This window comes from Schistocerca gregaria, chromosome 2 (assembly GCF_023897955.1).
Source record: "Schistocerca gregaria isolate iqSchGreg1 chromosome 2, iqSchGreg1.2, whole genome shotgun sequence".
Classification (NCBI taxonomy): domain Eukaryota; kingdom Metazoa; phylum Arthropoda; class Insecta; order Orthoptera; family Acrididae; genus Schistocerca; species Schistocerca gregaria.
The window spans coordinates 868,808,245-868,831,235 of NC_064921.1; the positions used below are offsets into that span (position 1 = coordinate 868,808,245).

The 22,991-nt window shown below is 43.2% G+C and overlaps 1 protein-coding gene across 1 annotated transcript in view; it reads right to left on the reverse strand.

Annotated features, from left to right (window-relative positions):
- Positions 1-22,718, reverse strand: part of LOC126335258 (galactoside alpha-(1,2)-fucosyltransferase 2-like) — a 258,815-nt gene extending 236,097 nt beyond the window's left edge. Inside the window, exon 1 of the mRNA XM_049998301.1 lies at positions 22,572-22,718. The gene's annotated coding sequence lies outside the window, so the exon portion shown is untranslated. The remainder of the gene's footprint in view (positions 1-22,571) is intronic.
- Positions 22,719-22,991: the final 273 nt, after the last annotated feature.

Genomic DNA, 22,991 nt, shown 5'->3' on the forward strand with positions numbered 1-22,991 from the left:
TCAAAGTCCGTCAACTGCACATACGGTTCACGTCCACGCTGTCGCGGCATGCTACCAGTGTTGAAGACTGCGATGGAGCTCCGTATGCCACGGCAAACTGGCTGACATTGACGGCGGCGGTGCACAAATGCTGCGCAGCTAGCGCCATTCGACGGCCAACACCGCGGTTCCCGGTGTGTCCGCTGTGCCGTGCGTGTGATCATTGCTTGTACAGCCCTCTCGCCACCGGAGCAAGTATGGTGGGTCTGACACACCGGTGTCAATGTGTTCTTTTTTCCATTTCCAGGAGTGTAATACAATTCAAAGCAACAAATAAAATGCTTGTACAATCCTATACGTGTTTAATCCGTACTTCCACGCTAAAATCAGTCATAAATCCATCGTATTTTTGCAGCTGAGTATCACTTATAAACGACCAGTAATTAAAAGTGTCAACTGTTGATGGTCTTGCGGTTCGTGTTATTGACCTTCGTCCGTGGGGTTCCGGGTTCGATTGCCGGCGGAGTCGAATTTTTCCGATCGAACCTGGGTGTCGTGTCATAATTTTACCATCATCGACGCGCAGTTAACCGAAGTGGTGTCATACAAGACTTGCAGCAATTGCCCGGACTTCCCGAACGGGGTCTCCCAACCAATGAAGCCACACACACACATTATATTTCATTTTTCTGAGAAGCTAGCGCAGCTGCAAGTAACAGCTAGCAAATAGAAACAGGCTACAGAAAGGAATTGGTACACCGACTTCTTGCAGTGTAAAATGTCGATAGCTATTAATTTTAGCAATAAAGAGGTTTTGAAAAGGGTACTTCCTTGAGAAAATACATTTTTTTTTCTTTTTCACCCATATATGTTTCGGCGAAGTTTCACCGTCGTCAATGTTTCCATTTTATTTCCTGTCAAATAACAGGTAAAAACTGCCTGGTGAATTTCACAGTTTTGTGATTGTGATAATCAAAATCCGAAGAAACTTGACCGAACAATTGCAGCAGACACTGGCTTGTAGCGTTTCAGCAACCATAAAAAGTGAGAAACAGCTTACATGTGTTTTCCATCTAAATACAGCGTTATCAGGCTTTGTACCATCAGTTACCACAATTGTAACTACTATTTCGAAAATTCTGTGTAAAGTTCTTACAGCTTTCACACACACACACACACACATATATATTGGGGAGAGAGTGTGTGAGTGATTGGAGAAAGAGAGAGAGAGAGAGAGAGATATGAGTCTAATGGGCGTAAACCCTAACACGTTCTACTGTTTTACCTATTATATGACATAAAATGAAATGAACCCAGTGACGATGAAATTTCCCCGAAACGTGTATTCGAAAAAAAGAACAAAATTATCTTTGGTCAGGGCAGAACCAGTTTCGAAAGCTATTTGTTCCAAAATAAACACCCATACAAACCTCTAATTAAATTTTTTAAAAACCGGCGGTTAGGCTTTAACATTCCATTGTCGATGAATTTGTTACAGACGGTGCACAAGGTCGGATTGTACACAAGGATGGTGAAGGAAATCGGCGACGTACTATCCAAAGGAATCATCTGAAATGAAAAACCGAAACACTGCAAAAGGAGCGCAAGTTCATAACGGAGGAGGAGCACGACGGTGTCTTTCATGAAGGAACCATGCAGGCATTCACCTCAGACGAGTGAGAAAGCCAAGGTAAACCCTATTATTGACTGCTAGCCGGCGAATCTGAATCCCGTTCCTTCCGACTGCGAGACCAAATCTGTCTAGAAAGCACTGCACCACCTCTCTCCGCCAAAAGCACCTATTCATCATTTCCCATTTGGAGAAACCGTGGAGTATCTAAGCCTGTCTACCTGTACGGGTACTCACAATTCGTTTCTGCCGAATACCAGATCGAGAACAATTCACAGTCCCCACGGCACGAGAAGCTGAAAGCTAGTTCAGATATTTACTGGAATGGTTCGATCTGTTGGCCAGAAAGCACAGGACTTCTGAAAAGCCAACAATGAAATCGCATGGCAAGGATTCCAGTGATATCTGAGTGTGTGACACCTCAACAACCACCACCACCCATTGTAACCAATATTACTAAGCAATGTAACGACCTCTTCACTCACAATGCCCGTGACAGTCTTTTCAGATGAACTGTTTTTGCTGTTATCGTTATTCGCGTTCTGGCCCTACCGGTCCAGGCGAAGTACAACAAAAGGTATTTTGAAGAATTAGTTTTCATTCTCTCAGAATGGGCGCTTTTTCGCTCGTTAGACCGAGCTGCTCCTGTCTTCTCGGGTTTTTCTATTGGACCGACTGTCCAGTCGTGAATTTTCTGCCTAAAAACTTTATGTCTGGTACATCCAGTTTTGTTCTTCCTGTTTCCTTCAGGTTTTTTTTTTATCAAACCGATCCATTTTAATCAAGTGGGTTCCATTCTGCCGGCCACTGTGGCCGAGAGGTTCTAGGTGCTTCAGTCCGGAACCGCGCTGCTGCTGCGATCGCAAGCTCGAATCCTGCCTCTGGCATGGATGTGTGTGATGTCCTTAGATTAGTTAGGTTTATGTAGTTTCTAAGTGTAGGGGACTGATGACCTCAGATGTTAAGTCTCATAGTGCTTAGAGCCATTTGAACCATTTTTGTTTCCATTCTTTTGCTATGCCTTTAAAAACATTAGCCTGCCATTTTTATATCCGTGCAAATGTTGGTACACTTTCAATTTTATTTATTCGCTCTTAATCTGTTACGTTCCTTTTTAGAATACCTTTAACCTATAATTTTGTGACGACCTCTAGTTCTCTCTTTTGGATTTCTTCAGTATCTCCCTTTCTATTTTCAATGAAAGTTTCAGCCACATTAAACAATCCGGTTTGCCAACTGCGTTGTAGAATCTCACTTTCGTGTATTCTGAGATGCACGTTTTTTGTTACAACATTTTTCGTATGCCTGAAAACTGTTTCCATTTTGTGACACCAAATTCTGTAACGAATCTTTTTCTGGGAACTTTCCTGAATGTTTTCGCCTAAGTATTTGAACTGAGAAACTCTCTCGATTTTACCCTATATAGCTTTTAAGATTTTGATTGCCATATTATTCTTAGACATCCATTTTCTTATTTCAAATAATATTTGGAACCCTACTGCTGTTTTTTTAAGAATTTTCACTCGTTTTTGTGCCGTTTGTGTGTATTGACAGAATTGTCAGTTCTCCCAGAATAGCTAGCGGCCTATCCTAACACTGGTTCTTGTTAACTGAATCGTAGAATTTAAATTCCCACTTCAGTTTTCACCAATGATTACTTTTTCCGAGACATACCTGAAAAGTAATGGAGAGAGTCCGACAGTTTGTCTCACCCATGTTTTACTTTCAAAATGATTGTTCAAAACCTGAAATTCATTGAAATCGGAAATGGCAAACTATGTCTCAGCATCGTACGGTGAGTTACCCGATGTGCTTTCCTTGGTTTTCAGCAGTATTCGCTTTAAACGTCTCACAACAAATTTGGGAGTGTCTTCCGCAATCGCAGAGATATGCGACGGACCGCTATCGCGTTCATTTCCACACTCTCCAACGCAGAGCAGTGGTCTTAAAGATCTCAGTGCCGGAGAGTTGAGTGGTGGAGATCTCGTAATCAGGTGTGGACCATATAGTTGTACGATATTTCAGACATCCCCTTTCACTTCACTCGTCAGCACTTTGCTCAAGGCTGCAAAACCATGTATACTGACAATTTAAATGCCTCTTGGTTGTATATGATACAAACAGGGTATGATACAAAGAGATCAATTGCACTTTGCTTTTAATTAGGTCGCTGGATAATTTTTGAGCCTTCTGAGAATGAATAGGAATGATGTACAGAGTGGCATAAGAACGGTAGGAATCGTGTCTGATGTGCTAATACACAAGACTGTATAGGCAAGGAGATACGCTGGCGTGTCTTTTCTTTTATGTTGCCGTGGAGGAGGTCAAGAGGAATGCAGTGTCCAGGGGAGCATCATAAATTGCGGTGACTTCATTGTGATCACGTCTCATTCTTTCAGTTACGTTCTGCACTATACTATACAGTTCTTTCGATGCATGGGTCACGTTTCATAAAGCTATGTTACTTGTAAGTGACACACCATGCGATACTTACGTCCTTAAGTTTTGCACGCTATTGTAGTAGGTCCAAATTCAAATGGCTCTAAACACTATGGGACTTAACATCTCAGGTCATCGGTCCCCTAGACTTAGAACTACTTAAACCTACCTAACCTAAGGACATCACACACATCCATTCCCGAGGCAGGATTCGAAACTGCGACCGTAGCAGCAGCGTGGTTCCGGACTGAAGCGCTTAGAACCGCTCGACCACAGCGGACGGCGTTGTAGTAGGTCGCAGCCAATAATACAAGATGGGGAGAATCTGTATTCAACCATGGAACGTGTGACACGTTTATGCTTATATGTGATGTAACGCAGTTCGCGAGAAATGATGCACAGATCAACAACAGAAAAATGTAGAATCCACAATAAAGATTCTTTGTATATATCCCGAACCGAAACTGAAGGCTGTTGAGAGCGGAGGACTCCTGCCTGGCTGGAGGGTGGCGTTCAACGAAAAACTGAACAGGTTTCGAAAGTTAAATGTTAATTAGACATGTCAATGAAATTCGTGAGTTATAAGAAAACAGATTTCTCGACATTGTGTATCGAGGGAAAGTCTCAATTGGTTCGAAGATCCTCAGCAGATCGTTGTTGTTTGACAAACCTGTAATTTCTAGAGTGTTGTATATGATTAAACAGTACGTCGGAGACATGCATCGAACTAAAACACATTGTTGCCGTACTCTAAGAAACAGGATCAAGGCAACGGTTAGACAGTTACAGCGTTAGTATAGTAATAGTGGCTGACAGTACTGATGAAATAAAGCTCCTCGTATACGTACAGAAGGAACACCTTTATGTTTAACCATAAGAGTTGAGAGGAATTTGAGATGTGTTGTACAAAGGAAAATTAATCTAGCTGGATATGAGTTGATTTGTACTCTAAGAAGTAACGACGGAGTAACCAATTATAGGCATCTGCTTCCGAGAGACGGCACTATTTTTAGACTGTATTCCAGCGACGAGGCACAATGGAGCGGAGGTGTTTTTAGAGGCAGACAGCATGCAAGCGTTCTGCTGGAGAACGCTTCCCCTTGTCTTGCCAAGAGGATCTAAAAGTAGTGGGACACACATCAGGCTGAACGTAGCTGATGTTTACCGTGGCTTTACCATTAAATACGTCACCTTTGATCGCTGGTAGCAGATTCAACAAACACGTGTACATTAACACCGTCAAGCCGCAGTATGGATGGACCAACAAGGGTAGGGCTACCGATACCTCTCTGCATGAGTTGAGGTTTCATTGAATTTCGAAGTCGTGATCTACAAATGGAAAGTAAACCGGTAGAAAATAAAAACTGGACACAGTATTTACAAGGTTCACTGCTGGAGATGAGTACAAACTTTGACTTCAAACGCTCTGCTACGATGTGAGTACCTAGTCTGAAATACGTGAGCCCATAAAACCTATCTTCCACTTTATGAAAGAGTAATGTAATGCTTCCGGCATCAAGCAGGGTAGCGATCTCTACAGACAACTTTGGGCAGCATCGCCGAGAACATTTATTGCTGTTAACTGAATTTTATTGAGGCCGTATCGTCCGAGAGGCTGAGCGGTTCTTTAAAAGATTTTCTCAACATGACGGCATACAACGGCGAGGGTTAACAGTATGATCTGGTAGAGACGTGGGTGTGTGACGTGGTAGGAATCTACATAAGCGAATCAGAGAAGAATGGGAACATTCTAGTGGCGATACCGGCTGGAAATGTGGACATTCACTGATACAAGCGACTTCCAAAGAGGACAGACTGCACAGGGCGACATGCATCTAGGAAACGGGGAAGCTGCTCGTTTGTACGCATATACTGGAAGTAACCAATGACGGTGAGACCAGGAGCTCACCACAAGATGCTGGACGTTAAAGCCCATCGCAGACTGTCGAAGTCGGTAGCTTGCAGTATAGGCGGCGATCTGTGACAGATCTGATGACGAATACAAAGCTGGTGCCAGTGGTGCAGGTAGAAGAGTTTTAGAGCACATCGTTCAGGGCACACTGTTGAGCATAGGGTTACGGAACAGATGACTTGTGTTTCCATGTTGACCAAACGGCGCCCTCATTACGGTTGCAGTGGACACGGAAAGATGGAGACTGGACACTGGGTCAACAGAAACGTGTTGCCTGGTCGGATGAATAACGCTCTTTACATCAGGGCGGTTGTCCTGCCCGGATAAGCCGTCGTCCAGGCGAACGTACCCTACACCACAATACTACCCCCACCATCTAGCGTATGTCGTGTGGTGCACGTTTCGAACGTATCTCTGAAATGTTTTTGGACAACATGGTTTTGGAGGTGAAGCAGCGACTAGTATGATTTATCAATTATTCAGAAACAGTCTTAATCGCATGTATTATTATTATACGCCCAACTGGTTTCCGCCCGACTTAGGGGTCATCTTCTGGGCGTTTACACCATTGGTCGACTGCTGGTGGCGTCACTTCTGTCTACATAACGGCAGGAAACTATTCTGCCGTTATGTAGACAGGAGTGACACCACCAGCAGTCGACCAATGGTGTAAACGCCCACAAGATGATCCCTACGTCGGGTTGAAACCGGTTGGCCGTATAATAATAATCAATACGATTAAGACTTTTTTGAATAACTGGTATCTCTGGAAGCCTACCAGGGCCCTATCGAGTCATATCACTGTCGAGTCTATATCACTGTCATGTCCATATCACGCAGAATCTCTGTCGTATTGTGTTCCGAATGTGAACCATTACGCTATGACGCAGGAGGCCATAGTCTTTTAGCTCATCATCGTACACTTGTACCGCTGGTCCAAGTAAAGCGCACACGAGTAGTGGTTATCTTATCTATTACTCAAGCGATCTACCTTATCTGCACTCAAGCTTAAGTTACCACTTCGCGCTATATCTGATGTACTGGGTGGTACATAGGATCGTGTTTCTAGGAAGAAAGGCAGATTGGATTTAATGTCCAGTCGACATCGACTCATTAGAGACGGGCCACAAGCTCGGAGTGTGGTAAGGAAATAGGCCGTGCACTTTCACAGAAACTGAAGTGTGCGGTATCGATGGTTTTCATGTCCTATTCATGAGTGTTGCGTGCAAGGAAGTTTTAAAATGTGGATTAGTAACTGGAATACACCTGTACTATGTACATTTAGAACGCATGAAAATATGTATAATTTAATAATTTTCTGCGTATCATAGAACTCTGTGGACGCCTAGCATGAATAGGTGAACATTTTTGCCACACACACACAAAACATGTAACACGTCAGCCTCAGTTGCAAACAGACACAAACTTTACCCAGGTTTCAGTCAAAATAATTTGATCTTCTTCAGAAGCGAGCGACACTAAACTGCTGCATGCCAAACTCCGCGCAGTGGGGCCTCTTGTTTCTCTTCAGTCCAAGTCATGTAGATTACGATTAGTCATTACGGTGCCACAGTTTTATACTTGATATGGCCAAACTTTGGCATACAGTAGTTTAGTGTCACTCGCTTCTGAAGAAGGCCAAATTATTTTGGCTGAAACCTGCGTAAAGTTTGGTTTCTATTTGCAACTGAGGCTGACATGTTACATGCTCAATTATCACATTTGCTGACAGAGCTGCACAATGTTACAAATACTTACACACACAAAAATTCAGATTTAAAAGACGGAATTTTTGTTGTCTGTATGTTGCTCTAACTTGCAACCTTTATTACCCATACCACTGTCCGATCCTGAATAAATTCTCCGTATTGGAAAACTGATGAACTGCCATTTGGCGCTTAGTGATCCAGTGTTCGAAACTGTATAATTTGTATGTCTTTAACTGTGAGAATTCTTTTGTATCTAATTTGATTTGTAGTGTCTACCAATTATGATCAGTTTTATGTTGGTCTGTGTTAATAAAATAATCACGGCCGTGTTGTACATTTTCTAACGTTGACCTTCGTGATTAATATAGCTGCTTTTATGTTGTTTTTTTTTAACAAAGACCGATCTGAAAATTCTTTGATTTATACTAGTAATCAACCAAAATATAAAAGCAACGTCTGATACAAATAAATTTGATGTCACTTGTTACGAGGTAGATCGCAGGAATATCTCACAGTCCAGGGGGAGGTAGGGTGAAAGGTAGGCTAGAACTGGAGACGGAAAGAGAAGTAATAAGAGGTCATTTTAGTGTGACGGCCCAAAATTCTCTAGTAACTGTCTCGAAAGGGAACTGACAATGTATATATCTTTGCCCGCTGGCACGGACCGTAGCTTCCCTCATTATGACGAGAACGTGCATCATACCTCCCCACATCACTGTCACTGGAACAAATTTAGAACAATTTGTCTACTCTCTAGCCTTTTTTAAATGAAACAATGATACTAACTTACTGCAACTTTGGTGCTTACTAGATTTCCATTATTACATTTGCAATCAATCAATGAATGTGGAAACAATGTCTAGTGCTAAAGTACTGGTGATGATGATGATGATGATGATGATGATGATGATGGTATGGCTTTGATGGCCAATGAGTCCCTACCAGGGTAAGTACGGTCGCCGAGGTGCAAGTCTTGAAAACTGACGCCATACTGGGTGACTTGCGTGTCAGTGAGATGAAGAGAACGTAATACGCAGTCACCGAGTGGAGGAAATCTTCGACCGAGTGGGGACTGGAACCCAGGTCCGCTGCATGGCCGTCGCACGCACTGACCCTTCAGCTAAGGGAGCGGACAGTACAGATGAAGTGTACAGTATTAACATGCACTGTACTACTTCACACACTGAAGAGGCGCAACAGATTTCATTGTACCAGCGTCTTGCACGGAGCCGTTATAGTTAATTATGTAGCTTTTACAAATGTTATAATTAGCGGAGTCAATTACCGTAAACGCCTACGCAGCAGAAGTGAAGATTGGGACACACAACCTCGACAAAATAGAAATTAAGTTTTGGTAAATATAATATCCTCTCATTTTTATGATTTCTCTTTCTTTCCCGCCGGGTTTGTTGTAAAAGCTTTTTACGAGCTTGTCGCGAGATAACATTCTGTCTGTCCCATAATATTTCATCCAAGCAACTGTTCAGTATCTTCAGGTGGTTACGAATGTTACTATTACACGACGGTCTACCATGTTTGCTTGCTACTCGCCCGAAGTTACCTTTTTTTAAAAAAATTATTATTTAGTATCCAGGATAAAATCAAGTAAGATATTTGCAGCCAGCCTACGTACACTCACGACTTTGTCATCTGTGTGGCGAGTGGCACCGTATAGAAATACCTTCGTAAATTTAAGAATTAAAATTACGTATTCTCCCCATCAGCCTACATGCATGATTTCCGAAATATAGTGCGTAAACAGCGTAAACTGGTTTTCCACCCGAGTGCTGCTTCCGAAATCAGTGTCATTATATGGAGACAAAAGTTTCTCTGTATGTAGGTCATTATTTTCAGGATCAGAAATGTTTCTACTTTCGTGCAACATACAAACGTTGAAAACAATACAGGAAGATCGAAGCTTTTTGAATAATTCACTGTTTCGTGCGTCATTATCACTGCCTATTTATTCAAAAAGCTCTTCCTTTGTTGTTTCGTGGCTAGTAATCTTTTCATTCGAGGGAAAAGCAAGATGATAGTCTCGGCAATAGCCCTTGGCGATAACTACTGGAACACGGACGCTAAATATTAGGATGGTGCAATAAGCTCGTAGCGTTTTTGAAACTTTCTGGCAGATTAAAACCGCGGGCCGGACCGAGACTCGAACTCGGGAACTTTGCCTTTCACGGGCAAGTACTCTACCAACTGAGCTACCCAAGCACGACTCACGACACGTCCTCACAGCTTCAATTCCGCCAGTACCTCGTCTCCTACCTTCCAAACTTCACAAAAGCTCTCCTGCATACCTTGCAGAACTAGCACACCCGGAAGAAAGGATATTGCGGAGATATGGCTTAGTCACAGCCTGGGGGAAATCTCATTCTCGTAGCGTTTTTGTTTGTGTGTTGGTATTCCCGTTGAGTTTATTTATCGCTTGTAAGTTATTGTTTTTAGTTATCTGTTGCACTTTGAGTTTACATGTTCTCATTTTCTCATTTGGAGATAGTAAGTGGAGCTGTAGACGCTAGAAAATGGATTCCAAGTGGAGAAATCGGAACATTTACGACATATTCTTCTGTTTGAGTACAATAGAGGGGTGACAGCGTCGGAGGCAGCCAGAAACATTTGGCCACATATGGGGATAATGCCATTGAATAGCACTGTAAGAAAATGGTGTTTTCGTTTTAAAGAGGGTTGTTTTGACATTAGTGAATCTCCACGTTCAGAAAGACCTTCGAGGTTTGATGTAGATCGTTTAAACGAATTAAATCACAGTGTTCCACGTCAGTGCACTCGAGAACTGGCAAATGTTATGAAATGTGTTCCTTCCACCGTCGTGCGGCATTTGCATGCAGTGGGAAATGTTCAGAAATGAGTGTATTGGTGCCTCATACTCTAAGCCAAAGTACAAAAATCAGCGGATGGCCAAATGTGCATTTCTGATCGTCATCAACTTCCTCGTGAATAGCTCCGATCATTCCTATACTGTGTCGTTGTGAATTACGATAAATGATTTTGTTATACATAAGGAAAAGAAAGGATGCTTGATCCCAAACGAAGTAGCAACATCCGGTACAAATACCTGCGCGCATCCCCAAAAGATAACGGTATGCATATGGTGGAACAGCGATTATGTGATGTTCTTCGAAATGCTTCCCCGAAGTGTAACCATCACTGCTGCCACTTACTGTTCACAACTGAGACATCTTGCAGACTGATTCCAAGAACAACGACCAAGGAGACCGTGCGAAGTGAGGTTACCCCACGATAACTCAGCCCGCATTCAGCTGGACTGACAAAAAACGTTACGCAGGAGTTCGGTCATTCCGCATCCGCCTTATTCACCTGCATTGCGCCCTCAGTTTTTCTCGTACTCCGCTCTTTATCGAACAGCCTTCAAGGAGATTCCTTTCTCGACGAAAATACGCGCCGAAGCTGGCTCGACGAGTTCTTCCCCTAAAAACAATCCGATTTCTACAGTCGCGGAATCGAAAAGTTATCCCAGCGTTGGCGGACTGTTGTAAATAGTGAAGGAGAATGTATTATTGATGACTAAAGTCTCTGTTATGAATATCTATTGTATTTATTAGACTTATGGAAAACGCTAAGAACTGATGCACCAGCTTAATACATAAATAAAGCACTGAAAGGACTGAACGAGGTTCGCCAATTTGGCAGAAAGAAACTACCGCAGAAGAAAGAAAAGCATTCCTGAAAAAGAGAAATATATTTGTTATGAGCCCGTTCCAGTAAGCTTCTGTTTGTAATGTAGCCTTAAGTGAAACGGAAGTCTCGATGACAATCTGTGGTAAAGAGTAAGGAATATTTTGAGAGATGACGTTACAGAAGAACGCTGAAGATTAAATGGGCACACCGAATAATGGTAATACGGACTTTAGGAACCAGGTTTTAAATTGTAAGACATTTCCCGAGGCAAATGTGGACTCCGACCACAATCTATTGGTTATGAACTGTAGATTAAAGCTGAAGAAACTACAAAAAAAGGGGGGATTTAAGGAGATAAGACCTGGATAAACTGAAAGAACCAGAAGTTGTAGAGAGTTTCAGAGAGAGAATTAGGGAGCGATTGGCAAGAACGGGGGAAACAAATACAGAAGAGGAAGAATGAGCAGCTTTGAGAGGTGAAGTAGTGAAGATAGCAGAAGATCAAGCAGGTAAAAAGACGAGGGCTAGTATAAATCCTTGAGTAACAGAAGAGATATTGAATTTAATATATGAAAGGAGGAAATGAAGCTGGCAGAAATGAATACAAACGTCTTAAAAATGAGATCGTCAGGAAGTGCAAAATGGCTAAGCAGAGATGGCTAGAGTACAAATGTAAGGATGTAGAGGCATATATCACTAGTAGCAAGATAGATACTGCCTGCAAGAAAATTAGAGAGACCTTTGGAGAAAAGAGAACCGCTTCTACGAATATCAAGAGCTCAGATGGAAAACCAGTTCTAAGCAAAGAAGGGAAAGCAGAAAGGTGGAAGGAACATACAAAGGGTCTATGCAAGGGCGATGTACTTGAGGACAATATTATGGAGATGGAAGAGTACGTCGATGAGGATGAAATGGGAGATACGATACTGCGTGAAGAATTTGACAGAGCACTGATAGATCTAAGTCGAAACAAGGCCCTGGGAGTAGACAACATTCCATTAGATATAGTAATAACCTAAGGAGAGTCAGCCATGACAAAATTCTATCACCTGATGAGCAAGATGTATGAGACAGGCGAAATACCCCAAACTTGAAGAAGAATATAAATAATTCCAATCCCCAAGAACGCAGATGCTGACAGGTGTGAAAATTACCGAACTACCAGTTGAATAAGTCACGGCTGTAAAATACTAACACGAATTCGTTACAGCGAATGGAAAAACTAATAGGAGCTGACCTCGGGGAAGATCAGTTTCGGTTCCTTGGAAATGTTGGAACACGTAATGCAGTACTGACCTTACGACCTATTTTAAAAGATAGATTAAGGAAAGGCAAACCTACGTTTGTAGACTTAGAGAAAGCTTTTGACAATGTTGACTGAAATATTCTCAAATTCTCAAGGTGGCAGGGATCAAATACAGGGAGCGAAAGGCAGAGAAAGCTTTTGACAAAGTTGACTGGAATACTCTCAAATTCTCAAGGTGGCAGCGATCAAATACAGGGAGCGAAAGACTATTTACAGTTTGTACAGAAACCGGATGGTAGTTGTAAGATTCGAGGGAAGCAGTGGTTGGGAAGGCAGTGAGACAAGTTTGTAGACTATCTCCGATGTCATTCTTCTATATATTGAGCCAGCAGTAAAGGAAACGAAAGAAAAATTCTTAGTAGGAATTAAAATACACGGAGAAGAAATAAAAACTTTGAACTTTGCTGATGACACTGTAATTCTGTCAGAGACAGCAAAGGACCTGGAAGAGCAGTTCAACAGAATGGACAGTGTCCTGGAAGGAGGATATAAGATGAACATCAGCAAAAGCAAAATGAGAATAATGGAATGTATTCGAATTAAATCAGGTGATACTGAGGGAATTAGGTTAGAAAATGAGACACTTAAAATGGTAGATGGGTTTTGCTATTTGGGGAGCAAAGTAACTGAGGATGGTCAAGTAGAGAGGATATAAAATGCAGACTGGCAATGGCAAGGAAATCACTCCTTAACAAGAGAAGTTTGTTAACATCGCCTATAGATTTAAGTGTCAGGAAGTCTTTTCTGAAAGTATTTGTATGTATTGTAGCCATGTATGGAACTGAAACATGGACGGATAGACAGTTTAGACGAGAAGAGAATAGAAGCTTTTGAAATGTGGTGCTACAGAAGAATGCCGAAGATTAGATGGGTAGATCACGTAACTAATGAGGAGGTACTGAATAGAATTGGAGAGAAGAGGAATTTGTGGCACAGCTTGACTAGAAGGAGGACATGTTCTGAGGCATGAAGGTTCAAAAAAGGAGTCAAATGGCTCTGAGCACTATGGGACTTAACATCTATGGTCATCAGTCCCCTATAACTACTTAAACCTAAGTAACATCACACAACACCCAGCCATCACGAGACAGAGAAAATCCTTGACCCCGCCGGGAATCGAACCCGGGAACCCGGGCGGGGGAAGCGAGAACGCTGCCGCACGACCACGAGCTGCGGGCGGCGTGAAGGGATCACCGATTTAGTATTGGAGGGCAGCGTGGAGGATAAAAATCGTAGAGGGAGACCAAGAGATGAATACACTAAACAGATTCAGAAAGATGTAGGTTGCAATAGGTACTTGGAGATGAAGAAGCTTGCACAGGATAGAGTAGCCGGAGAGTTGCATCAAACCAGTCTCTGGACTGAAGAACAACACCACCACCACAACAACAACAACAACCGAATAACTAATCAAGAAATATTGTATTGAATTCAGGATATTAGAGCTTGGTGGCGCATCTTGACTAAAAGAAGTAGGTTGTTGCTGGGAGACTTCCTGTGGTAGCAAGGCATAATTATGAGGGCTACTTTTTTTTATCTAGGTCAGATAGATTGTGAAATTAAAACCATAGTGAAAATCCGGTGAAGCTTTTGCGCAGAAGTGTGGCACAATACGCCCATAGACGGCGAGACGGCGTCACGTAGCACTTTTCACTTACCAGCGCTCAGTGAGCACATAAAGGTGCCTAGAAGAATAAGACCTCTTGCCAAGTGTGAAGTGCTTGGTGCTATTCCGTTTCTTCGTGCTGAACGGTTCCGCCTCATTTCGACGCAGCCCATATAACGTACTTGTCATGAGTGACAGCAAAGTACATAATTTGTGTAGGAACTTTGAATTAGGATGTAGTCCAGATGTTCATGGTGCAGGAAGTCCAGAGAAGAAGGTGAGTGTCAACTGCTCATACCATTCAGAGAGTGGCTCATGCGATTAGAGAAAATCGTCTATGAAGGGAAAATCAGAACAAGCGAAGAAGACTGTTGTCATCTGGTGGTGTCCTACGTAACAACATTTAGCCACTGACTGCATCCAACAAAGGCGCTAATGCAGTGTTTTTGATGGGTAATGTTTAATTACCCACCATACAGTCTGGACGTGGCTACCTGTTCTTCGTTTCGTTGCTCAAATGAAACCTTGGTTATGCGGACAACTTTTTGGCAGAGACAACGAGCTACTGTCAAACTTAGAGAACTGGCAGAAAGCGGAGGCGGCTGCCTTCTATGACGAGGATATTGGAAAGCTGGTACAACGCTACGACAAATATCTAACGAGAAGAGCACGGGAAGTACCGTCATTCAGTTTTCCAAGAACTTCGTTCAGTGAAAGAAGAGTAAAAATATGCGAATACTTGTCTCTAGTTATCCGTAGACATTCGATCGTTTCTGATAAAACGACGCCCAAAGTTTTCGAGGAATTTTCAAGGTACTTTATATGTCTTTTACGCCCTATATCCTCAGACGAAATGGTGGCTAAGCGGTTAGCATCGAGCTCCGTGTTCGAAACCAGATTATTTCTATTATTTATACCTCTAAAACTCCGACAGTCGGTTTTTCAAAAACGATTGAGTATCTGCAGATAAGGTAAGGCACGTGTTCGTTGATTTGGATCCTTCTGTCACTTAGCGAAGTTTCCTGGAAATCGGGTTGCGGCACTCGCCGTGTTCTCGTGGTAAGCTGAAGAGGTGACTGTGCAGAGAAATAGCTGGATGGTGGACCTAAATGTTGCAAATAATTAATTTTTTATTATCACTGTGGTTTCCAATTTACGACCGACTAGACCTTGAAAAAACAAAATAGCCCTCCTAGTTCTGTAGTGGAGGGGACGAGTGGGATAGAAATTGTAGGAGAAAAATTGTAGGAGTAAATTGTAGGAGGAGTGGAATAGAAAATGTAGGAGGAGAAATTGTAAGAGGAGTGCTCAAATACGGATGAAGGTGCAACAGTTATCCAGATATGAAAAGAATTGCACAAACAGTAGTCCGCTAACGAGTAATAGATCCTTACTAATGCGAGGTTTCTACACTTTCGTGAAGAAAACCTGTAAATTTTCTGTTAGTTAAGCGAATTTATTAAAGAATAGCTTTCTTCATTCATGGCTGAAAAAATTTAAATAATATTTTCCGATGGTTGCTTGAGAAGATACCGACCCAACCGTTAAAACAAAGTGTTTGGTTCTTAATGTGTCAATTCCCTTTGCGACCGCGGAACTCCTAGTACAACCGTTAACACGAAACGCTTTGCTTACTTCGTCCCTGTTAATAACAACAGCCGATGCTTAGTTTAGAGACGGAACGTTACAGGAACAATATGGGACAAAGCAGGCGGTTGAACCTGCGAGCTAACGTCACTGTTTAGCAGTTCCCTGCGCCCGCGACGTATTTGCTCACCTACAAATCCTTCTAACAAGAATCTTGTTAGCGTTTGACACAGGCGGAACATAGAGTGCAAACGTATACGCCTACAGCGACGATCGGTAAGGTGTGTATAACAGAGTAGTGTTAGCAACATTAAACGTTAACACAGCGGATATTTAGTTGCATCAAATGAAACGACTCCGAGTGCCAAAAAAATCATGCTATAAGTTGGGTGCTGCGGCAGCAGCTTATCACTTGGAACGTACTGTAAATAAACCACCTCTGCTGCAACGGAAATGATGTACATCACAATCGGTTTCGAACTGTTATTCCATTTTCAGGCGTATACGCGCTATTGAATCTGATTTGCTCCATAAACAAGCGAACGCCATATTTTATTAGACAGGCCTCCTGACATACTGTTTCTAAAATATGATTCCCAGTTGCGATATCCCGTGTATTTGTATGCAGACTGTGTTGCGTCTGTAAGCAAAGGTCTAACACAATAACGTATTCAGAACCAGCAACGTGTACTCACGCATTCCCACTGCAGCAGAGGTTGTTAACTGACAACATATCGTACAAAAGTATTCGTTATCATGCTAGAATACCCACAAGAGCAATAAGAGAGTTCAGCTACAAAAACTGGGCATTGTTATTTTCTGTGCTGAAAAATATCACAAGACGGAAGAAGAGAACATAGCGGAGGTGCTGAACAAACTCCAGTGGCAGTCGCCGAAAGAGAGGCTAACCGTCAAAATTCCGAAACAAACTCCTTCCCTCTAGGTACATCACTCACAATGGCAATAACAACAAAATCTGAGAAAATATAGATTAAAAATGGTTCAAATGGCTCTGTGCACTATGGGACATAACACCAGAGGTCATCAGTCCCCTAAAACTTTGAATTACTTAAACCTAACTAACCTAAGGACATCACACACATCCATGCCCAAGGCAGGCGGTCGCGCGGTTCCAGACTGAAGCGCCTAGAACCGCTCAACCACACCGGCCTGCAATATAGACTATACGACGATGTTATGACAACATACTTGTCTAAACACCATTAGCAAATGACATGGGAAGATAACAAAATGGAGGAAAAGAGAAGAATGGATATAAAAGGAGAATGAGGTAAAAGAATAACAGCGAGAAAGAGTAATGGGGAAAAATGAACAAAAAAGGAAATATGGATAGATAAAGGCAAGAAAAGAAGGAAAACTGCTAAGAAGAAGAAGTAGCAGTATAACAGCAGCTACGACGAAAAGCAGGTATAGAGAAGGAAAGTAGCCATGAAGAACACAAACAGCAGAAGAGAAGAAAATGATCTACAATGATGCGCAGAAAGTGAGACGTACAAAAGTAGGATATGAACGAAGTAAGAAAGTAATATAGTGACAAGGTAAGATAGAGAGAAAGTGATAAAGGCAGAAATAAAGAATGAAGAGGATGGAAAGAATGAGTAGAATTGAAGAATGGAGAAAAACGGGTGAATGGAAAAAGTGACGACAATGGAAATAAAGACGACAAAGGTAATAATGGCGGCTGCAGAAAGAATGGCATCAGTCGAAAGAATGATGACGGTGGTAACAATACTGGATACCCAAGAACAGTGAGAATGGAAGAATAGAGAGAATGAAAGCATAGAACAAATAGAAACAATAGTGTGGATGAAAGAAAAAGGAGAGTGTAAAAAATTGAATTTTCTCATTTTGAAAGTACTGAAAGGAGAGCTATTTTAATTGTTAAAAACCATTCAACAGCCAAGATCGCATCAAATACTTCTTCATTTAAGACAACTTCTTTCGACATACTTTCCTGTCATCTTCAGTTCTAAAAAATCTTTTGTTGTAAAACAAGTTCATTTTATGCTGAACTGAACCTCACGCACAAGATGTCAAGAGGATAAAGATCAGCACATTATAAAAGGTTTGTCATCGCTAAAATATTTAAAAATATAAGCATCTTGTGCAAAAGGCCATGTCCGTATACATATGCTTGGTACATCATACAAACACGGTACACAGTCAGTGTAATAATCAGATGGGAGCAATATGTATATGTACATGGCATTTTGATATAGGTGCTTTATATTTTTAAATATTTTAGCGATGACAAATCTTTTATAAGGTGCTGATTTATATCCACTTGACTTTTGTGCGTGAGGTTCAGCGTAAAATGAAGATGTTTTAAACCAATTTTTTTTTAAGCCTTGAAGATGACAGCTAAATCTGTTGAAACTGGTTGTCTTAAATAAAGAAATGTTTGATGCGGTCTTGGCTGTTGAATGGTTTTTAACACTGGAAAAAGTGAGATTAATGCGAGACTGGAAGTAACGAGGAGATGGAAGAAGGTAGAGAATGGAAAGAAAGAGAGCAAGGAAAAAATGGGGACAATGGAAGAAGAGTTGGAAAGGTGGAAGAATGAGAATAGGAAGAATGTAGGGATGTAAAGAGTGGAAACACAGTAGTGAAGAAGTAAATGTAAGAATGGTGGAAATGAAGGAATGGAAGGAATGAGGAAGAATGAAAGAAAGGAGAGACAGGAAAAATTGAAAAGGAGAAAGAGTGGAAGAAAGGAGGATTGCACGAAAGACAGAGCGGGCATCTAACTGACAAGTCCCTAAAGTACTCTTCCCTACACCGTCGTGGAGTTCGTGGCAGCGCCTCTATGTTTGCTTCTGTTCACCGAGGATCCCTGCGGTATGCCGCCTCTAATCTCCCGTTCGTTGCCCCAAACGGATCGCAGTCGCTTAACCTTGGCTGCCTGACGGAGAAAATTGCCGTAGTGTGAGTAATCTCGGCGGTATCCAGTGCGGAAGGCTGCGTCATGTTCCGGCCTTCCTCGGCCTTGCCTGAGCGTCGAAGCGTAGGCGCGAGGACTCTGCCGCCAAGCCAGTGGCGAGTGGGCGCTTGGCGGTTGCCCGGTCGCCAGGCTGTTAGCGAGTGTTAACGCACCCGCTGTAAGTGTCAACCAGCGCTCGGCTGCGTCACCAGAACCTTCCGCGTGGTTGGCAGAAGTTTTTCAGAGAGGCAAGAAAGAAAGACAGAGTTTTAACTTAGCAATAACAACGAGGTCATAGGGGACGGAGTACAAGTTCGGATGTGACAAGGATGGCAAATAAAACCAACGGTACCTTTCTGAAGGAAAGTATTAAAGTATTCACTTTAATCGATTAACTGAACTTGTCGGAACCCTAAAACAGGATATCTGGATGGAGATTAGATTCTCGATCATGCGCTATGTGGACCCAGAGTCTTAACTCTGGCATCAGCTCATTCGATTGTTCAGGCCAATATTTACACATAAATTCAACAACTCGCCATAAGGTGTGCAGCGGAGTGTATTTCTGACACCACAATCATTTCCCGCTCCGATACTCTTACCTATTCCATTCGCGAATGGTGCGCTTGAAGAAACTCTGTCGGTAAGCTTCCGCACGAGCTAGAATTTCTCTATTTTTCCTGTGAGAGCATTTTGTGAATTGTAAGTGTGAGAAACATACGTTGCCTGACTGAAGTGTGGTCCTAGAATTGTATCAGTAGCCTAAATCTCCCCATTCTACAGAAACCCTCTCTTATGCGGTTAACATCTCCGTTACGGACCTGAACTTATTTAACGAACTCGTGGATATACGTGCTACACTTTTTTGTATCTTCTCTGGCTTTTCTATTCATTCAAGCGGGTAAGAGGCTACAAATTGGGGAGCAAGACTTAAGAAGCGTTCCGATTAGAAATCGAGTTGAACTCACGAGGTCTTCAATCAGGGGAGAGCAGTAGGTGGTATAGCACTTAGCAACCGCACCAGTCAAAGAAATCAGTAACAGCTTCCACTGTACGTGCTTGAGCATTGTTCTGCAAAATGATGATGATGATGACGATGATGGAGCGGGTTGTATGGGCGCACGACGGCAAGGTCTTCAGCGCCCGCTCAGTAACAGATTGAGACGGGCGTCAAGAAAATACTCAGAACAATAACATAAAACAGAACGTAGAACACATGTAACAAGCTTGGAAACATATGTGCCTACCCGCACCGAAGCGTGGGACGAACGGTGCCGTCAGCAGTAAAACATGGATAACACAGGAGTCGGTCGGTGTGGCCGTGCGGTTCTAGGCGCTACAGTGTGCAACCGAGGGACCGCTACGGTCGCAGGTTCGAATCCTGCCTCGGGCATGGACGTGTTTGATATCCTTAAGTTAGTTAGGTTTAAGTAGTTCTAAGTTCTAGGCGACTGATGGCCTCAGAAGTTAAGTCGCATAGTGCTCAGAGCCATTTGAACCATGTGAACAACACAGGAACAAAGTGGTAGCTGGAGCTAAAACAATATAGCAGATGGAAGTGGCTGGCTGACCGCAAGGAAAAAAGGGGAGAGCCAGCCACTTTGCAATACAATAAAACCTGTAGCCTAAAAGTTTAGGCCAGAGTCCAAACACACCACAAAACTTTAAAACCCTAGACACACACGTCTCATCATTAGCTAAAACACAGGGCTTCTGCCCTTGCATCACGGTAGAAAATGCAGTCTATTAAAATGTGGCGGACAGAGATGAACACACCACAAGCATCACAAAACGGGCTTCTGTCTCTATGCTGTTCATTTTTGGAACACAGCGTTCGACCAGCTTAGAGATAGAAGTGATGACACTTTCTCAGGACCTGCCCATCATTTTGTAGGAAAATGCGTACAATGCAAGCTGTTACTGATTTGTTTGACTGATGCAGCTGCTAAGTGCTACACCACCTATCGCAAAAAAAAGGATCAAATGGCTCTGAGCACTATGGGACGTAACTGCTGAGGTCATCAGTCCCCCAGAACTTAGAACTACTTAAACCTAACTAACCTAAGGACATCACACACATCCATGCCCGAGGCAGGATCCGAACCTGCGACCGTAGCGGTCGCGAAGTTCCAGACTGAAGCGCCTAGAGCTGCTCGGCCACATCGGCCGGCCCACCTACCGCACTCCCCAGGCTTAAGCCCTCGTGAGTCCAACTTGATTTCTAAACTGAAGGAAACACTTCACGGCATTCGCTTCAGAAGTGCTACAAATTCGTCGGGCAATAGACCGCGCCGCTCTAACTGTCAACACAACTTTCACTGTTAAAAGAGTATCCTTAGACTTCCACATCGCTGGCAACGGATTATACACAACGCTGGAGACTACTATGAAGGTCAGTAAAACTTTGAAACGCGTATCTATCTTGTACGAGCTGTAAATATATAGTTGGCACTATTAAAGTGCCAACCCTCGTAGCACTAAGAAAAAGGCCTATCGTAACAGCTGGTTGTGCTACAATGTGATTTGTGGAGACGATTGGGTTCTAACACATTCGACAGTAAATTAAAGGTCCCAACTAAAGAACTGCTACTGCAGTACTGACGCGTTTGACAACGTACGTATGTGGTGAAACTCTACATCTGCATCTACATTTATACTTCGCAAGCAATCCAACGGTGTGTGGCGGTGGACACTTTATGTGCCACTATCATCACCTCCCTTTCGTGTTCCTGTCGCGTATGGTTCGCGGGAAGAACAACTATCGGAAATCCTTCGTGCGAGCTCGAATCTCTCTAAATTAACATTCGTGATCTCCTCGGGAGGAATAAGTAGGGGAAAGCAATATATTCGATACCTAATCCAGAAACGCACCCTCTCGAAACCTGGACAGCAAGCTACACCGCGATGCAGAGCACCTTTCTTGCAGAGTCTGCCACTTGAGTTTGCTAAACATCTCCGTAACGCTATCACGCTTACCAAATAACCCTGTGACGAAACGCGCCGCTCTTTTTTGGACCTTCTCTATCTCCTTCGTCAACCCGATCTGGTACGGATCCAACACTGATGAGCAATACTCAAGTATAGGTCGAACAAGTGATTTGTAAACCACCTCCTTTGTTGATGGACTACATTTTCTAAGGACTCTCCCAATGAATCTCAACCTGGTACCCGCCTTACCAAAAATTAATTTTATATGATCATTCCACTTTAAATCGTTCCGCACGCATACTCCCAGATATTTTACAGAAGTAACTGCTACCAGTGTTTTTTCCGCTATCATATAATCATACAATAAGGGATCCTTCTTTCTATGTATTCCCAATACATTACATTTTCTATGTTAAGGGTCAGTTGCCACTCCCTGCACCAAGTGCCTATCCGCTGCAGATCTTCCTACATTTCGCTATAATTTTCTGAAGCTGCAACTTCTCTGTATACTACAGCATCATCCGCGAAAAGCCGCAAGGAACTTCCGACACTATCTACTAGGTCATTTATATATATTGTGAAAAGCAATGATCCCATAACACTCTCCTGTGGCACGCCAGAGGTTACTTTAACGTCTGTAGACGTCTCTCCACTGATAACAACATGCTGCGTTCTGTTTGCTAAAAACTCCTCAATCCAGCCACACGTCTGCAAGAATACATAGCAGTCCACCTACTTAGGTCGCAGAGAACATCAGTGAACTGATGGTCAGAAAGGGAAACACCTGGAGATTACTTCATGGAGACACGATCTGTTTCGAGAGTGCACCGTTATAGGTTCGGGTAGCAGGTGGCAGCCTCCCGACACTTACCTCCGCTACTGAAGGGCGTGCCCAGAACGCGGCTGGATCGCGCTGTGGAACAGACGAGGAGAAGGCACGCGCGCAGCTGTTGCCGGCGGTCCAACACGCAGCTGCCGCCTTCTGCACGCGGACGACGACTGTAGACTGTCTCCGGCATTGCCGGCGCGCGGCCTCGGAGTTCCCCTTCCCCTCCCCTCTCCCTCCAGGCACTGTGGCTGCCCCGCCCCCCAGCAACCGAGCATGCGGGCAGTCTCCAGTCTCTCGGCACTGCGGTCGTCACGGAACTGTAGCCGGTGGCTGGACAGACAGCTGGTCCCAGCTGTGAGAGCACGGGGGTCACGCCCGCCCGTGGCCCAGTTACAACAAGCCGCGGGAACTTGGGCAGTCCAGAACGATCGCTCCGACCTTAGATGATCAATCAACTGGTGC